Genomic DNA, 15,034 nt, shown 5'->3' with positions numbered 1-15,034 from the left:
CTGAGTCAATCCTAGAGCTAAGTAGGCCAGGAATTAACAGCCCCATTGTTCAGATGGGGAAAGTAGGGGCCCCGAAAGGCAAGGGACTTCTCGTGAAGGGTGGAATATGGCAGTCTCCCGACTCTGCGTGCTCTGATAGATGAACAGTCCAAAGCTCTTTCTCTGTACAAAGCTCTGAGAGTTCTTCTGCCACCCCGAGAGACAGGCAGAGAGGAAGCTGTGGAGGGTCAGGGCTGATTTGTCCCGGGAAGCCATGGAACACCCTTTCCTGAGGGCTGGGAGGGTCCAGAGTCATCTTCCTGAGGATGGGACAGGCCTTCTGGGGTCAGCTCCAGCAGGCCTTCCCAGGCCCTCCCTTAGTCCCTGGAGGTTGCACCGAGAAGGCCACTGGGCTAAAGGCCCTTGGTCATCTCTCAGGGGGAAGGATATCCCTAGAAAGGTCCAGACCTTGGGGCGAGACCCTTCTCAGAGCTCCACGTCCATCTTCCAGTTTGAGTGGGCCAAGGGCATGCCTACACTGGGGAGGGGGCGGGACAGGGCCAGGCATAGTGACTGCCTTCATCTGGGGCCACTTGCTCAGAGTCATGGGCCCCTAGGCCAGTCGGGGACCATCCCTCCTACCCTAGCACGATGAGAACACCTGGTATTTATGGAGGGCTTCCTTTGCGTCTAGGCACATGGACTTGGCGGGTCTTCACAGGCCATCTCAAGGTCGCTACTATTATCCCTGTTTCTAGACAGACGTGGAGGCTGAGGAATCACAGAGCGTCAGTAACTTGCCTGAGGTCACAAAACTGGTGAGAGGAGGGGCGGGCCGCACAAAGCCTGGCTTTGGGCCTCCCTTATGCTGCCCACCATGGAGAGAGGGCCGATGTGTGCACCTGCATGCCCCAAAGGGATGGGAACATGTTAAATCACAAACACACACACACACACTCGCAATAACCCCTGTGTTCACAAACCTCCACAAATCCCCGAGAACACCGCCATATACATTCATCCAACAGTCACTCCACTTGTAAATGCCCCCCACACGACCATAGGCATGTGCCCCTACAGAGGTTCACGGCATCTGTACCCAGATCCCAAACCCGCAGAACATTTTCAAATATTCCATCTTCCACTTCTCCAACACCTACAACACACAACCAGCTCACCCTCGCTCTGCTGCTAGGTGCACCCGTGGCCCCGCACACCCCGCCCCATCCGGCCGACCTCTTTGTTTGGGGACTTCCAGCTCCCAGAGGGCAGGGACCATGTTCCATTTTTCCACATTCCCCACCGTGCCCCACCCAGAGCCCACTCGTCATTTGTTCGTTCATGCATCCAAAATGTATTAGAGTATGTACTTTTCGGCCCATTTGGATGTGGATCATAAAAACTCCGAACGCACTAGGGCCATGAACTTGAAGAAATCCAATATTCCTACACAAACGCAGGGCAGCGCTGAGGGCTCTAACTGCTTCACAGCGAACTGGGAGAGGGTCCCAGGCGAGACATTAGTGAGTGCACTCGCGTGGAAGGCCCTCAGCAGGACGGCCGCCCGCACTCCCTCGCTCCTGTTACAATAGGCCTGGGGGCGGGGGGCCCCCATCTTACTGGAGAGGCAGCTCAAGCGGCACAGCGGAATCTCAAGCTCAGGGCACCTGTGTGGAGGCCGGGAAGGCTGCACTGCACGTAAGAGGTAGCTGAGACCGGGGAGGTGTCTGGGGAAGCCACCCAGGCCCAGCCTAGCCGGAGGCTGGGTTCCCTCTGGGCAGGAGCCAGAGGGCACTGCGGGGAGCACTCCTGCACTCCCAGGAGAGAGGAGGGAGTAATCAGGAAGCCGCAACCTGGGAAGAAATCTCCCGTGGAAGACCCTGGAACCCGAGGACAAACAGCTTATCCGGGTCATCAAACGTGTTTCCTGGAGAAGGTACAACTCCATGCAAAGCTCTGAAAGGATTATCAAGCCCCTGACAGGCCTGGTGGTGGGGAGGTTTAATTCCCGGGGGGGGGGGGTGCGGAGGGGGGGTTGCTGTGGGAGCCTGGAGCACAGTGGGGCGGGGGTGCCGGGTAAGGAGGGTGAACTGACCAGGCAGTGACGCCCCCTGTTCCCCAGCAGGAGCAGGCCCACCAGGTCTGCCTGCTACTCACTGTGCCTTTGGGCAGGGGCATGGAGAGGGGCCAAGGACCCACCTCTGTCTCAAGGGTCAAAGTGGCCTGGACAGAAGGGAGGGTTCACAGGGAAGGTCCCATACCTTGTGGAGATTCTGCTTACAAAGGGAAGGAAATGCTAGGCCCTTGCCCCTTTCCCTAGCCCGATGCTGACCTTGGCACCCCCTCTGGGGGCCGGGCTGCCACCCTATGGGAGGAGGGCATTCAGAAGTGGAGACCCAGTGGTTAAGGCTGTCCTGGGTCCGGCCAGGTCGGGGTGGGGGGGGGGGACGGTGTGCTCTGCTTTGGGTCCCCCTGCCCTGAGCCCCTAGCATGGTGGTGCTTGCAATCCCTGTAGGGCACCCCAGAACTACCCAGGAGCTTTTAGGGGTCCCGTTGCTGGCAAATGAAAAACACACACCAGAGGGTTACACAAGCAGTCCCAAAGCCCCTGCAGAGAAGCCACAAGCTTCCCTCAGCAAACACTGAGGAGGCCTGAGCTCCTGGCCAAGAGCTCTGGGAGGCCCCCGCAGGGAAGCAGCAGGGCTGTTAGGTCCAGAATTTCCCAGGATCGCTGGGGGAGATGGGCATTCTGTGTGCTCCCCATTTCAGGGCTTGTGCTGGGGGAAAGGCACCCCCATGCAGACACATGGGTGGGCACAGGCAGCGAGGAGCATTCTGAGAGGCTTGGGCTGCGGTGGAGGGTTACGAGGCAGCGAAGCGGGTGGATGTGTTCCCAGAGGAATGGGCCTTGCACACATACAAGGACACCCGTGACTGGGCGGCAAGGACAGTGAACATTTACTCAGGGCTGGCTAGGTCCTAGCGCTGTGGTTAGAGCTATAGCTGGAATGTACTCTTTAACCCTCCTGCAGCCTTATGAGATGGGCACTGTTTGCCCATTTTACAGATCAGGAAATAGGCTCAGAGAGGGTTAGACTATGTCCCTTCCAGTCCCAGTGTGTGGGAGGGGCAGGAGAGGGGGCGTGGGAGAGGCTGGTGGGCAAGCCACAGGAGGGTCGGGACCTCTGCGGACTTACGGGCTGCCAACCCATAACGGGGAACCACAGGAAGGCCACACCCCTCCCCTTGGTCCCCCTCCCCGCTGCCCCAGTGGAACCCTCCCTGTGAATTCCTAGCCTACACCTCTTCCACCTCTCTGCATGGAGACAAATCCCTGGGGAGCCCCATATCAAGGCCTCCACCCCAGCTGCCCCTGTACCCTCCCTACAAGCAGTCTGTTACCTGAGACTTGTTGCTGTCTTGCTTCTCAAGGACAGGCCTGAGTGCTGTCCTGCTGCCCAGAGCCCAGCACCAAGCACAGAGGCTCCTGGGATCTCCTCCCCCAGCTCCTAGAACTTTCTTTCACTGAGCACTTTTCCTGAAGCCCTTTGGACCCCTGGAAGCCAGGCCTAGACCCAGAGGCCTTCCCCTGTCTGCCTGCCTTCTTCAGAGCTACTGTGGACCCAAGAGCCAATGTCAACATGGCACGTCTCATGGGATCCCCTGCCCAGAAGACACAAACTGGGGACTCGCAGACCCCAGCAAACTGTCTGTGGACCTCAAATGGGGGAGGTTCATGCACAAGTCACTCAGAGGGCTTCAGGAGTCCAAGGTACAGATCTACAGCTCCTTCTCCCAGAGGGAAATGAAAGTAGGTTTGTGTGGGGAGCCATGCAGACTTCCTGCAGAGCTAGGACACACACTGGGACCTCCTGACGGCTGCTGGCAGGGGACAGCCTCGCAGTCCCAGAGTCAGGACAGATAAGTGGCAGGCACACTCACAACCTCGCTGCTTCCCACTGGCCTTCACAGGATCGCCGGTTACCGTGGCCCCACGGGAGGGGGGACAACAAGACCCATTCTCTAGATGTCACAGCAAGGTTTCTGGCCACAGCCCACAGCGGGAGGAGCCATCTCACAGGCGAGGACACTAAGGCCTGAGACAGAGCTGGGACAAGAAGAGCCCAATCTCTCAGACTTGGGAATTCGGGAGAAACCAGAAGCCCAGCACTGAGGGAATTAAGTCAGGAAGCCGCCTCGTACTGAGCAGTCCTATGTGCCAGACCCTGAGCTAAGCACCTTTCAGCCCGTCTCGCTGCCTCCCCACTGCAGCCCTGCCACACAGAGGCAAGTACAGGGAGCTCGATTTGGTTGACCAGGAAACAGGGTTAGAGAGGTGAAGTGACTTACCCAAAGTCACCCAGTAAGTGACAGATGTGGGTTTCATAATTACTGCCTGACACTGTCTCTGGAAGGATGCTGGTGGCCCCATTTTAAAAGTCCCAGTGGGGATGGGGCAGGGAGGTCCTTTGGGACCCCATGCTTCACAGAAAGGATGGAGGGCGGGGGACGGAGAGTCTGGGGCCCTGAGCTAGGGGATGCAGGGTGGGGGCAGCTGCTGGAGCTGCTGACCAGGCAGGTGGGCCTTGGGACCCCACCCCCACACAGAACCACAAGAACAGAGCTACAAAGGCCCCGGGAGCCGGGCGGGGGCCGCACTGTCTGACAGAACCATGATGGTGGGAAATGTTCAACCACTGCCTCGTCCAACACGGCAGCCACTAGCCCCCTGGGGCTACTGAGAACTGGAACTGTGTGTACTGTGATTGAGGAACCGAAAATCTATTTTCACTTAATTTTTCCTAATACACATGTAAGTGGCCACATGTGGCTATTGGACATGCTCTAGGACAGCCCAGCAAATGAGGTGTTTCTTCCTACAGGTGGGTTCCCCAAGAAGGACAAGAGCTCTGGCATGTCACATGGTCAACCTGGGAAGCCTGAGCTGGGCCAGGAGCTCAGGCCTCTCCATTTCTTCCTGGGTGACTGCCTTTGCCATGACCCACTTCTGCCCTGGGCTGCTTATTTAACACACTGTTATCAAGCACCCAGCACTGCTCTAAGCCAGGGAGGTCCTGTCCTATAACCCACAGCCTGGGGTGGGGGGGAGTTGGTTAGACACTTGGGTAGGCACGTGACCACATGAAACAGCCCTGCATCAGGTGGTGGGACCTGGCCATCCAAAAGGGCGTGAAGGACTGCCTAATACAGGGTTCCACATCTGTACGTGTGCTGGGGGGGGTGGGGGACCAGGGAAGGCCTCCTGGGGGGTGACACTGGAGCTGGGCCTAGAAGCCACACAGGATGGAGACAAGAGAGAAGAAGGCCTCCCTGGGCTTCTCCCTGCCTCCCTGTCCCCCACCCCCCGCAGTTTTTCACGGCCCACCCGCCCACACGTAGCCACTGAACCAGACCTGCTAAACCTTCTGTGAACGTGCCAAGCAGATTACACTCTTGGGAGGTGGAGACGGTGTGTATAAATCTCCAGCCACCTCAGGCCCGGACCCAGGACACCACTGAGATGGCAGGAGAACAAATTCGGCAAGCCCAGAGGCTATCGCCTGTCACCAGTTCCCTCTAGTTCCAGGGAACTGCATGTTGATTTCAGACCTCTGGGGCCTGGCTGTCACCCCTAGAGGGGCTGGAGACACAAACACATCTCACGTTTTTTCCCCCCCCCCAGGACAGAGCTGAGGACGCAAAGAGGAGGTCTGGCCTAGTGCCACCAAGTTCCCGGAGCTTCTCAGAAGAACAGTCGGCTGCCCTTGCCCCCCACCACGGGCAACCGCAAAACAGGAACCCTGCAACAAGAGGAGGCTTTCCATGGCGTCAGCACAGGCAGGGATGTTCCTGCAGCAGAACTGTGACCTCGCGCTGAGACCTCGCACTGCTCCCCACTTCTCTGCAAGGATCGCTGCTTGGAACTCAGCAGCATTCCCGCTCCTGGAAGTCCCAGTGGCATGTGTGGATCCAAAGCCTTGGATGGCTCCCCGTTGCCCCCAGGATAAAATCTGTGCTCCCCATGGAGTTTCGGCAATGGCTCCACTTCCCACGCTGACCTCTGGTGCTTCATCTGGAGGGATCCCCTCCCTTCCCTGAGATTACCACACCTCTCTGGGTTTCCACACCTTTGCTTCTTTCCACCCTCCTACCTGAGATCCATTGCCCTTTGTACCTAAGACCCAAATCCTACCATTCTGGAAATCCAGTTCCACCTGGGAAAAATTTCAGGCTACTCCAGCCTCGAATTTTCCATTTCCCCCTCTTCCTTCCATAGCTCTTAGGGTGTGGGGCAATTCTCCTTGCCCTGCTGTGCCTTAATATTTCCCCCTGTGCCATCAGAGGCTGCTGGCAGTGCCCAGAGACAACACCAAGGCTTTCTGTCGTTGCCTCCCCCCCAGCACAAGACTGCCAGAGTGGAGTTTACCTTTCAGAGATGAGACACAGAGCAATGCTCTCGGTATACTTCCCCCCAGAAGGGAAGTGACTTGCCAAAGGGCTCACACTAATGTGGCCTCAGATCACAGATGTTATCGCTTGAGGGCTAGGCCCTGAAAGCCATGTTTCCATGAACTGCATCAGAATTATCTGAAGGACCTTTACAAAACCAAAGCCAACTCATAGAGGCCGGGCCCTACCTCAGAACCACTGAATTTCCAAAGTGACTGGGAGCCTCAGCATCCAGGAATGCGGGTATCCTGGCTAAAGCCCCTGTTCTTCATTCACTGAACATGCTGGAAGCACCCACTACAAGCTGGGGCAGAGGCCCTCGGGAGGCCAGGCCTTACCCACAGGTGGGCGGGGCCAGCAGGGCCCAGCAGAAGTTAAGGGGGCTCAGAGAAGGCCTGAGAGCTGGGTCCAGGAAGAAGTTGGTGCCACGGCTTGGGTACCGAAACGGAAGAAAAGAGCCCACTTTCTCACCTACAGCACATCAGACTCTGGGGAGCAAGAGTGTCGTGGGCGTTCCCAGGGCGGCCCACCCTGACCCGGGGGAAAGGCACAGGGACTCCACACACCACCCTACCTCCCTCAAGGGGACTGGGGACCTGGGCATGTGGCCAAAGGTCCTCTCATCCCTCCAGTTCCCCTGGATGGGCCTTAGAAACCCCCTTCGAGATGTGTGGGGGTCCCTGGCAGAGGGCCACCCTCTTCTCAGACCCCTCCCTTCGGCCACCTCAGGGCCATTTAAGAGCTGGAGGCTGCAGTGAGGCTGATGCTGGGGGCGGGGGTTGGGCTGTACCTCAGGACATAGGGCCAAGGCCAGAGACAAAGTGACCTCACCTCAGGGCTGGGACAGGAAACTGAAGCAAGGCACAATTAAATCTTATATAAATCTCCAGTGCAAAATGACAGACCAGGATCTGCAGTGGGCCATGAGAGGGCCATTCGCTCCATTTAGGCCTGCCCTGCTGGGTGACCTTGGGGCAGGAAATCCCTTCGCTAGTCTGGGCCATGGGTTCACTGTCCTTTCCTGCCGGTGGTTAGTGGACTGGGAGCTCCCCCGAGAAGCTGGGTGTGCTTGGAGGGCAGAGGCTTGTTTTTCCCTGAGCAGGCTCCCCCGTGAGGCTGATGCTTCCCTGCCAGGCCCTGGGAGAGTTTCCTCCAGCAGCTGAGGCTTCTTGGCGCGGGGGGGGGGGGGGGGGGGCAAGGTGCCACGCAAATGCCCCATGATACAAGGGGCAGCAGACCCTGGCAGGGAGGGAGCAAAGGGCATCTTGTTCCAGCCAAAGTCCCCGGATAATTCTTCCCATCAGGCTGGGGTCTGCACACCTCCTTTGGGACAGTGCTAACGAACCTGGCCACAGGCCCGTCCACTGGGTCCTTCCCTTCTGAGACAAGCCAGTCTCTCCTGGGGACCAGAGTGGCATCGATCAAGGTAAACACCTCCCTCACCCAGAGCCTCTCTCCCTCTCCCAGCCCTGCCAGCACAGAACTCTCTGTTCCTGGGGACCCGAGGCTGAGCTGGCTCTCCCGCCCGATCGATGGATGACTTCACAAAGACGGACGCCTAGCAGGCACCACGATGGTCCTCAGGGAGGTCTAAAGCTGCTTGGGGACTGCTGCCCACCCTTGCCCCCTGGCTGACCTCCGCTCGGTGGCAGAGCCCTGGTAGAGGAGGGGCTCGTGCCATCCTCTGGGTGACCTTGGGCAAAACGGAACCTCGGCTTTCTCCTGCACTAAATGGGGATACCTGGCTTGTGTCTACTCCCCTCACAGGGAAGCTGTCAGAAAATCGAGTGCTAAGAAAACAGAAGATGGCCTCATCTGCACTGGCACACCTGTGGGCTTTGGACTAGTGTCCTCACCTCACTTCTGCTCTGAGTCTTACAGGCCAGCGTGGTCCAGTGGAACTTTCTGTCACAGGGCAAATGTTCTACAGCCCGAATAGCCACACATGGCTGGTGCCTCCCATATCTGACAGCACAGTTCTAGATGCACTCTGCCATCCTTAGTAGCCGGGGTGTGACCCAGAAAGAGCCATCGGGAAACTCCCAGGCAGGACTTTGGCTGAGTATCTGTGGGGGCACCTCTCTCAGTCTGACTGGCTGACACCAGAATGGGGACTCATGTGAAAGTTCCCAGGGTCTGAGCAGGGCCTGGCTGCCTAGGGCTCAACCAACACAAACTGAAGTCCAGGAGTGCTCTCTCGGTCGCTCTGTCCCCTCCCCACCCTTGTAGGGAAAGCAGCACCAGACCTGCCTTCTGCTCCTGTAGCCCTCAGCACTCACTGAGGGTCCGCCAGCTGCCAGGCACGGTGGTGGGTACTGGGCTATCCGGTGATGAGGACCAGATGATCCCTGCCTCCAAAGAGCTCAGGGTCAAGGTCTCCTTCCAGTGCGAGCTAACATTGGCTTCCTCGGTCCTCTACTGGATGGTCTCAGGGCTTCACACACGTTTTCCCGGCAGACACTGGGGATCCCAAGTCTCTGAGTGCACAGGCTGCGGAGAGACCCCAGGGGCAAGAGAGCATGGTGGAGGGGCCGGGCGGCTGTGCAGGGGAGTGGAGACAGCCTTGTAAAGCAAGTCAAACTCTGTGCAGCCTGCTGCTTCCGGTTCAGACCCAGATTCTCACCAAAGCATTGCTGTTTGGTGGTTTCTCACTAAGGAAGTTCACGGTAAAAATAGCTCAGGAGGGGACTTGAATCCAGCTAGTTGGGGCGTAGTGACTGCTGAGCTAATACACAAAAAAAGGGGAACAGGCTTATTAGTGACCATGTGGACCCTAAGGCTTAGAGTGCCCCCCCAAGCCCTGGTCCCTGCCATGGGACAGAGCCTTTTGCTTTGTAGTGGACAGGAGATGAACATCCTGTCCCAGAACTGGAGGGTTTGAGGCCCTGGATGCCACTGGGGTCACCCCGAATTCAGGGTGGCACCACCTTGTCCACTCCAACTCACTCCCCAGCAGGATTTCTGGCCCACACTGCACCCACTCTCCAGGCTGGGCCATTAAGAAACACTCTGGCACCCGCTCGTTGTCAGTTGTCTCACAAAATCTTCCCGCTGGAAGCACCACCAGCCATGTCCAGTGCCCATCTGGCAGTCTGGCCTGACGGTCAAGGGCAGGGGTCCTGGATGCCTGCCCTGAGAATGACAGTTACCTGAAGCCCATCTGAGGAGGCGCCACCTCCCTCCACTGGTGCAGAGGGTTAGGGCAGGGAAAGGCACAGCCTGGTCTCCCCAGTCTCCTCGGAGCAAGCTTCCCATTGGACCCGGAAACTGAGACCTGTCTAGAGGCTTGGGCACCAAGGCTAGTAAGCCAACACCAAAACCATGTGCTCAGGACAAGGAAACAACCCATATACCCAACAGTTTCCTGAGAAACCCTCTCTCCAAAGCCTTAAATAAGATCCTCACAGCCTGGTGTCAGGCACCCCCAGAAAGGCGCCTTCCTGCCCGCTACTGGGAACCCTCTCTCTCCTTCTCCAGCCGGCTTCCTAACAAACACTTGTCAGAAGTCTGTTCCGTGCCCACCAGCTCTCCGAAGGACGCCCTGCCGCAATGGTGGCATCACCAGCGCCCGTGGGGGTCTCTGGGCTCTTTCAACATTAGGGCTACAACCTGACAAAGGAGCAGCTTGAAGTTAAAGACCCTCGGCCGCTGCCTCCGTGGAAGGCTTCCTGGCCGATTCTTATTTTGCAACAGGAGCGGATTGAGAACGAGCTTCGTAAAATGTCTGCTGGGGGACCACACTTCACCTTCGGGAAGAACGCGGGGGAGCACCCAGACCCTGGGCCCTGAGGAAAAATGAGGGCCCCTTCAGTGGGAGCACAAAACGGGCCCGGTGCACGCCTGTGCCACTCTCACGGCCAAGCCTCGGGCTGACACCATGCAGCACACGGCGCTACCCACAATGCACCGGCCCTCCTCTGTCACACACAGGCACGCACACTCACCCCCGCGCCCAGAGGGAGCCGGGCCCGGCCCGCGGGCGCCCCGGTGCCGACCCCTCCAGCCCCGCACTCACCTAGAAGTTGCACCGGCCTTGGTCCCACCCTGGCGCCCGCGGGGGGCTGGGGCCCGGCCGAGAGCGGCCGCGGCGAGCGTCTCCGGGCAGGGTTCAGCCGGCGCCGAACAAAGGCTGCGCGCAGGCAGCGGGCGCCGCCTGCATCCCCGCTCCGCGCCCGGGCGGCGGCGGCGGCGGCGGCGGCGCGGGGGCCCAGGCGGCTCCGGCGCCCGCTCGCTCCGCGCTGCCCGCTCCGAGGGCGCTCCGGCTCCCGCGCTCCCGCTCGCTGCTGCCCGCCACCGCCGCCGCCGTCCGGCTACCGCACCGCACACATCAATTATTCATCGCCCGTCTCCAGCTTCCCGGGCGAAGCCAATCACAGGCGGAGGCTCCGCTAATGGGGCCGCCGCCGCCGCCGAGGAGGCAGCCAGCCGCGCGCCCGGGCGCAAGCGACAGCCCTCCGGGGACGGGGATGGGCCGGGGGCGCGCGGGGGGCGGGGGCGCACGGGGCGCGCCAGCGAAACTTCCCACGGCCCGCGCCCTGCGCCGCGCGCCGGGACCCCAGCGGCGCGACCACCCACCCTGCGTGCGCCCGCGTGGGGCTGGGGGCTCTGGGGAGGCCGGGCGCGCCGCGGAGGGGGGAGGGGAGGGAGGAGGAGGAGCGCGCGAGGAAGATGAAAGGCTAGCAGACCTGCTTCGGCGTCTCCAGGGAGCCCCGGCTCGCGCGCGCCCTCCCCGCCCCGCGAGCCTCGCCGTCCGCACCCCCGCCCCCCAGCCCGCCGCCCGCACTCACTCGCGCGCGCAGACCGTCGGCCCAGCCACTTTGCTGCGAGGGAGCGCGAGCGAGTATGAATCGGAGGCAGCTCACATTTCAAACTTGCACGCAGGGGTGGTGCTGGTGCACGCCGCCGCCGAGCGAACGCACGACCCGACAAGCGGCGCTCCAGCCTCCGGGCGGGGGCGGCGACCAGGGCCCCCGCCCCCCCGGCCCCCCGGCCGCCCCCCTCCCGCCGCCTGGGCAATTAATTGGAAGCAACACTTGTGCGAGTGGGTCTCCCGGAGCGCTGTCGCCTGAGGGGGCCGCCGGGAAGGCGCTGACGGTGGTTGACTTGGGGTGTCTCCCACCCCCCACCGCCCCCCAGCGAATCCTCCCAAGTGGTCATGCTAATGAGGGTCCCCGGCGGGGTGGGGGCGGAGGAGGGAGCTGGCCTGGGGGCGGTCTCGGCCCGGGGGGTGGGGGGAGGGGAGGAGCGGGGCGGTACTGGGTCATCCGGATTACGACCTCGGTTTGCAGGATTTTCGGAACCGGTTAAGGGGCGGAGAAAGCAGACAACCTGGTATCTAACCTGGCACAGGGACACCTCTACCTTCGGGATTCCCCGAGCGCGGAGCCAGGGGCAGGGTGAGCGGGCGTTCGTATGCTCAACCTCCCCGACTTCGGGGAGTTCCTGTGCCCTAGGCCAGCGGCTATAGGGAAGCCGGGGGCGGCTGCGGTGCGCGCCTGCCTCGGCCCTGCCCCGCCCCGGGAGCTGCCGCCTTCCTGACATTGCATCCTGTGGTGGCCGCGGCCTCTTCCTTCCAGCCTGTCTTTTGCAAGGTCTCCTGGCGTTGAGCTGAGTTGCCCCCTCTCTACCCCTCCGTCCCGGAGACGCCCCTGAAAGCCCACCTGCTGCCCTGCCCAAAGGGCATTGCCCCCCTCTCTCTTTGCACTACCATCACCCTCTCGGGAGAAAGGTTTTATAGCCCCCTCCCCCAGCCCTACCTACCTGCCAGTGAAAATTGCTTGGTGACCTAACTCACTCAAATGATTAGGAAGGTACCTTTCCTAAAGAAAGGTAGCCAGAACTGTCTTCTCCTCTATACTGACAGTTGCACACTGCTCTCAGACATCCCCAGTAACTGACCAGGTCCACTAGCCTTTGCTGCTCTCTAGACTTCATACTCGGATACTCCCCTCCTTTTTCATTCTGAGCCTCTGGCTGGCCCCTAAACCTTACTGTCTGTCCTCCTGCCCGCCCTGGAAGTGGCTGAGACAAATCACTTATCTAGAAATTATGTTCTTGCTCCTTGTTTGACATAAATCGTTAGCAGGCTCTAATCCCACCCACTGCCACTTGAAATATCACTTTCGGGGATGGCATTTGGAAATGCAGTTGTCATGGGCTTTCCCTCCGAGGAGCTGGTTAAATGGATTAATTCATACTTCATAACTTGCTGCCTTTTGGACAAGAACTAGCTTCCTGCAAGAGAGATTAATTGGCATCTCTTTCCTGCAGGGCCAACCCCAGGGGCAGCTGGGGAAAGAGGGACTTCTCTGATCACCAATTTCAGGCTCTGCTTACTTTCACCTCTTCCAAGGAGTCTTCCTTATTTTGGGTTAGAATGGTTTCGGCGCGCGGTGGGGGGGGGGCAGTAATTTAGTGAGACATCTGTTGGGAACCTGCCCTCCCAAGCAGTCTCATCAGAATCTGGGATCTCAAGAGGGAAGAGCCCTATGGCCCTATAAAAAGACTCTCCCATTTCTCTCACTTTGGCTGGCCCAGTCCCCACCGCAGATCCCCTAGACAATGGTTTTCAAAGCCCAGTGCTCTGCCAGTGACACCCAGAAGCAGATGGGGCCTGACAATTTGGCCCAAATTTCAGAAGAAAACTCTGAGATGGAAGTCCTCAAAACCAGATTACTAACATTAATCTGGTTTTAACATAGTGTCAGATTACCCAGAATTCAAATAGCCAAGCTTCAAATAACCAGAACACACTCTTGGATCCTCCCCTCCCAGAAATTCTGGGCACTGATAGTTCATGATATTAACCTGATCCTTGGTGCCTTCCAAGCCACAGAAAAACTAAATGTTTGGAACTTCCATGTTCATTTTTGAAATCCCCTATCAGTGTTGGTACCAAGTAGCCAGTCCCCAGGCAGAGTTCAGAAAAACCACTTCCTGTACGTTGAACCAGAATCCGGACTGGAGCTGAGGTTTATACCAGAGGGACACAGACCTGGCGTCACTGTCTGGAAAACGAGTAAGACAGCCCCACCACGCTGCCTCCCCAGCCTCCCACTTCTGGCAGGATGGGGTGGGAGAAAAGCATTAATATGCTTATTTAAATTTTAAATTCCTCAGGCCTGGGATCAATTGTTTTTTACTTTCTCCAGGTAAGCCAAAAAAAAAAAAAAAAAAAAAAAGAAAAGAAAAAAATTAAAAGAAAGTAAATACCATCCAGCAGATTTACATAACTAGAAAAACAAATTGTTTTCCAGCATCCATTCACTGGCCAGCACCTAGGCCTCCCGGCCCAAGCTAGGGTTTTCACATGTTAATTTCAAGGCCAGCAGGGCCCTATTCTAGCCCTTCTCTGGGGTCTTACTGGTACAACCCGTCCCAAGCCTACAGATACACGGGTACTCTAACCAGTTCCTGCTTCAGAGGGGCTTCTCCTCACTTCACTTTCCAATTCCGCTTCTCCAACTTCCAAAGATGTGCTCAAAAGCCCGGAGCCCGAGCCCTAAGCGGCCTGCTCCACCCCCTGGGCGCACGCACGCCCTGATAAGAATCTGCCGGAAAGGGGCCGAAGACAAAGCCACCCTCCACCTCTGCGAGCAGTTGTTCCGCGAGCTCTCCGAGTGACCTCAGGGAGGGGGGCACAGCCCGGGGGAATGACTTGGGAGGCTGAAGAAAGGAAGAAGAAAGGGAGAGCGGCGGCCCTAGCGCCCTGACTCCTTGATGAATGGCTGCGAGCGCTCGGGAAGCCTGGTGTGGGGATCAATAGCGGGTGGCTTTCTTGCGGGTGTTTGAACTCCTCCAGCCTTGGTCCCTGGCGAGGAAGAGCCGCCGATAAATCACGACACTAGAGCCAGGAACGCGGCAGCGGCTCGTTCCGGGGGTCGCAGACGGGAGGATTCTTCACTCCGCTCGGGGAACCTGTCATGCAGAACCCACTTCTGCGGGACCGTGGGCAGGGGGGAGGAGACTAGCGTGGCGCCTTGGGGGTGCAGGAAAACCTCTTCCAGGGCTCCCCAGCTAACCACCGGGGCGGGCACGGCCTCCTGGAGCCCGTGCCAGCCCAGGCCGGTAAGGAGAGAAAGAGCAAGCCACCTTGGATGTAAATCACCCCAGGGTCGAAAGTAGCTCCGCCCAGGGCTTCCAGGCTCAGGGCTGGGTCGCCACCCAGGCGAGGCTTTGTGTTTGAGGCCTGGGGGCAGACAAAAGCCGAGCCTCCTCAAACCCAGGCTGAGGAGAGGCAGAACAATGAACTCCAGAGGCGGCTCTTCTGGGCCTTGGGTTCTGGGGAGCCATAGAGCCGGGTCCTCCTCAAGCGGGGCTGGCTGATTCAGCACGTCTCAGCAGGGGTCCCGATAACTCAGAGATGTCACCCATGCTGAAGAGCTCAGGGGGAGGATGAGACAGACAGGGAGGCCCTGGACATGTAGCCACGTGGGTGTGACAGGCACAAGCACAGGGCCTGGGAGCCCCCTGGGCCGTCCACCTTCACACAACTGGTCCCTCTCAGGACCCACGAAGGATGTTCACGGTCCAGAGAATGTTCAATAAAGGGATGAGCACGTTCTGGGCGTCACCGTCGTGGGACGTCTGTCTCACTGCCAGTGCG

General features: G+C 59.0%; 1 protein-coding gene across 27 annotated transcripts in view; it reads right to left on the bottom strand.

The window, feature by feature from the left end:
• The window catches only part of ZMIZ1 (zinc finger MIZ-type containing 1), a 232,718-nt gene that overhangs the window by 56,836 nt on the left and 160,848 nt on the right, over window positions 1-15,034 (bottom strand). For 4 of the 27 annotated variants that reach the window (XM_082719538.1, XM_082719549.1, XM_082719543.1 and 1 more), the window contains exon 1: window positions 11,115-11,202. The exons of 9 other annotated variants lie outside the window; for them this stretch is intronic. The gene's annotated coding sequence lies outside the window, so the exon portion shown is untranslated. 14 more of the 27 variants (XM_082719537.1, XM_082719548.1, XM_082719542.1 and 11 more) reach the window with 8 other exon arrangements.

The sequence above is a fragment of the Mustela nivalis genome, assembly GCF_964662115.1.
Source record: "Mustela nivalis genome assembly, chromosome: 2".
NCBI classification, from domain to species: Eukaryota; Metazoa; Chordata; class Mammalia; order Carnivora; family Mustelidae; genus Mustela; species Mustela nivalis.
The sequence above is the reverse complement of the archived record's forward strand: the minus strand, read 5'-3'. Positions and strand labels throughout refer to the sequence as shown.